This window comes from Lolium perenne, chromosome 7, assembly GCF_019359855.2.
Source record: "Lolium perenne isolate Kyuss_39 chromosome 7, Kyuss_2.0, whole genome shotgun sequence".
Classification (NCBI taxonomy): domain Eukaryota; kingdom Viridiplantae; phylum Streptophyta; class Magnoliopsida; order Poales; family Poaceae; genus Lolium; species Lolium perenne.
This window is the reverse complement of record NC_067250.2, coordinates 7,371,678-7,376,082: the sequence shown is the minus strand read 5'-3', so window position 1 is coordinate 7,376,082 and position 4,405 is coordinate 7,371,678.

The following is a 4,405-nucleotide window of genomic DNA, read 5'->3' as shown; positions in this document are numbered from 1 at the left end:
AAGTTGACTGACTGGAGTATGAACTGCATTGTCAAGGCTGGAAGAAATTACAATTTTTCTGTTCAATCACATGGGCTGGAAAGAACTTAGTGTTTGGACTTGAAGGGGAAAACATGTGATAGCAGCACGTGGCAACTGGCAACTAACATGCCTGGATCCTGAAAATCTAGTTTATTCTTGCTACACAGTTGACATCTACAATAGAGCATATGGATTTAATTCAGCTCCACCAAGAGGCAGAATTTTCTGGGACAAAATAGATGCAGCAGAAGTGCATCCACCTCTGTTCACAAAGGTAATGGAGAGACAAAAAAAGAACATAGGAAAAGCACCAGAAGAGAAAATTAAGAAAGGAATCAAGGTGTTCACCAAAGTTGGAGTACACATCCACTCTTCTATATGTAGTAAATATTGTCACAACAAAAGAGGTCACACTAAATTTGTGCAAAAACAAATGGCTCAACAACTTGCTAGAATATGACATTCCAGAAATAATGCTAGTAAGTGAGCACAACACATATTATTATACCTTGCATACATATTGCGTGGTAGCAGGTACACACACTACATGCTTGCAAACACACACTCACATAGTACATGCTTGCAGAGACACACTCCATGATTGCAGAAACACTATTGCTTCCTTAAATTGTTCCCCACCCTAGTTAACCATCTCTTTATAGCCCTCTTGACCTTGCACAACACAATGGAAGCAGTCACTACTTTCTCTGTTTCTGGAGGTATCAATAAATGCAGGTACTGTCCTTCAAGAACCCTCTCCAAGTGTTATAGGGGAGGGTACTCCCCTGCAAAGATTTGTTGGTTCCTTGCAATGTTCAAGAAATCGTTAATCTTAACTTATCGGTCGGCCTTAAAATGAAGATTAATTGCTTATTGGTCGATTAATCGATTTTATCGATCAGCCATTTATCGATTTATTTTTTGTAAATCCTAATTTTCGACACTAGATTTTCTATAATATGCTATGCAAAAAGTAATATTTAAGCATTGCACATAAGTATTACCTTGATTCCTTGCATTTGAATCAATAATAATGAAAAATTTGAGCTAATGCACAATTCTACAAAACCATAGGATGAAAATATCGACTACCATACCAAATGTCATTGAAATTTCTCAGACAATCAGCCGAAATATCGGTCGTGAGAGTGAAAATCGGGTGAAATATCGGCTCTCATATAGAAAATCGGCTGAAATATTGGTGGAGCGATAAACTGGCCGATATGCCAAAATCTTATCGGTTACCACCCGATTCATGATAAATCGGCCGATAAATCGGCATCTCGGATGATTTTTAGAACAGTGGTTCCTTGACTCCCTAGGATGTATTCATCCACTCTACTTGGCATCTCGTCCATGGATGGCATACCAGGTCGACATGCCCTTCTAATGTGAGACTGAGCATTTGGAGAAGGTAATGTTGTGATAGTGGATCTCACAAGATATTCACCTAGCTGCTCCGAACCTCTTACAGCTTCCTGCTCCCTGGAAGCTTTGTTTCTCTCCAAGGCCAACTCCCTCTCTCTTACACTTCTTCTATGGTACACTAGGGGATTGGCGATTATACGTTTTGGACGTATCAACCTACGCCAAGTACTACATGATGCACACACTGTCAACTTTACATCATGGAGGAGGAATATACTACTTTAATAACATCACTAGAGTAGCACATAGATTAATAGTGATACAAAGCTCATGATCACATAAAGATCACACCATGGGAGAGAGAGATGAACCACATAGCTACCGGTAGAGCCCTCAGCCTCGGGGGAGAACTACTCCCTCCTCATCATGGGAGACAGCAACGGCGATGAAGATGGCAAAAGTGTTCGGGAAAGTAGATACGTTTTGGACGTATCAACCTATGCCAAGTATTACATGATGCACACACTGTCAACTTTACATCATGGAGGAGGAATAGACTACTTTAATAACATCACTAGAGTAGCACACAGATTAATAGTGATACAAAGCTCATGATCATATAAAGATCACCATGTGAGAGAGAGATGAACCACATAGCTACCGGTAGAGCCCTCAGCCTCGGGGGCGAACTACTCCCTCCTCATCATGGGAGACAACAACGGCGATGAAGATGGCGGTGGTGTCGATGGAGATGACTCCGGGGGAAATTCCCTGTCCCGGCGGCGTGCCGGAACAGAGACTTCTGTCCCCCGAAACTTGTCTTCGCGATGGCGGCGGCTACGGAACTCTTCGTGGAATATGACTGGATGTGTTAGGGTTTTCGTGATGGAGAGAATATATAGGCGAAGGGGCGATGTCGGTGGAGTCCCGAGGGGCCCACACCACATGGCGGCGCGGCCAGGGGTGGGGCCGCGCCACCCTAGGGTGTGGCCGCCTCGTGGCTCCTCTTCGTCTCCTCTTCGGTGTTTTAGAAGCCTCCGTGGAAAATAAGACCGTAGGCTTTTGTTTCGTCCAATTCCGAAAATATTTCCTGTGTAGGATTTCTGAAACCAAAAACAGCAGAAAATAGGAACTGGCGCTTCGGCATCTTGTTAATAGGTTAGTGCCAGAAAATGCATCAAAATGATATAAAGTGTATGTAAAACATGTGAGTATTGTCATAAAACTTGCATGGAACATAAGAAATTATAGATACGTTTGAGACGTATCAAGCATCCCCAAGCTTAGTTCCTACTCACCCTCGAGTAGGTAAACGATAACAAGGATAATTTCTGAAGTGACATGCTACTATCATAATCTTGATCAATACTATTATAAAGCATATGAGATGAATGAAGTGATTCCAAGCAATGGTAAAGATGATGATTAAACAACTGAATCATATAGCAAAGACTTTTCATGAATAGTACTTTCAAGACAAGCATCAATAAGTCTTGCATAAGAGTTAACTCATAAAGCAATAGATTCTTAATAGAAGGTTCTAAAGCAACCCAAAGGAAGATTTAAGTTTCAGCAGTTGCTTTCAACTTTCAACATGTATATCTCATGGATAATTGTCAATACAAAGTAATATGATGAGTGCAAATAAGCAAGTATGTAAGAATCAATGCACACAGTTGACACAAGTGTTTGCTTCTAAGATGGAAAGAAGTAGGTAAACTGACTCAACATAAAGTAAAAGAAAGGCCCTTCGTAGAGGGAAGCAGGGATTACTCATGTGCTAGAGCTTTTTATTTTGAAAACATGGAAACAATTTTGTCAATGGTAGTAATAATTCATATGTGTTATGCATAAAACCTCCTATAAGTTGCAAGCCTCATGCATCGAATACCAATAGTGCTCGCACCTTGTCCTAGTTAGCTTGGACTTCCATGGATTATCATTGCATTACATATGTTTCAACCAAGTATCACAAAGGGGTACCCCTATGCCACCTGTACAAAGGTCCAAGGAGATAGATCGCATTTGATTTCTCAATTTTGATAGATCTCAACTTGAGGACATCCATACCGGGACAACATAGAAAACAAATAATGGACTCCTCTTTAATGCTTAAGCATTCAACAACAGATAATATTCTCATAAGAGATTTGAGGATTAATGTCCAAGCTGAAACTTCCACCATGATACATGGCTTTGATTGGCGGCCCAATGTTCTTCTCTAACAATATGCATACTCAAACCATTTAACTCATGGCAAATCTCCCTTACTTCAGACAAGACGAACATGCATATCAACTCACATGATATTCAACATAGGTGTAATAGGTTGATAGCGTCCCCAGAAACATGGTTACCGCTCAACAAGCAACTTATAAGAAATAAGATACATAAGAGACATATTCATCACCACAATAGTTTTTTAGGCTACTTTCCCATGAGCTATGTATTGCAAAGACAAGGAATGAAATTTTAAAGGTAGCACGCAAGCAATTTACTTTGGAATGGCAGCAAAATACCACATAATAGGTAGTTATGGTGGACACAAATGGCATAAGTTTTGGCTCAAGGTTTTAGATGCACGAGAAGCATTCCCTCTCAGTACAATGCTTTGGCTAGCAAGGTTGTTTGAAGAAAACACAAGTATGAACCGGTACAACAAAACTTACATAAGAACATATTGCAAGCATTATAAGACTCTACACTGTCTTCCTTGTTGTTCAAACACTTTACCAGAAAATATCTAGACTTTAGAGAGACCAATCATGCAAACCAAATTTCAACAAGCTCTATGATAGTTCTCCACTAAAATGTTTAAACTACATGATGCAAGAGCTTAAACATGATCTACTTGAGAACTCAAAACAATTGCCAAGTATCAAATTATTCAAGACAATATACCAATTACCACATGAAGCATTTTCTGTTTCCAACCAAATAGCAATAAACGAAGCGGTTTTCAACTTCGCCATGAACATTAAAAATAAAGCGAAGAACACAAGTGTTCAAATGAAAA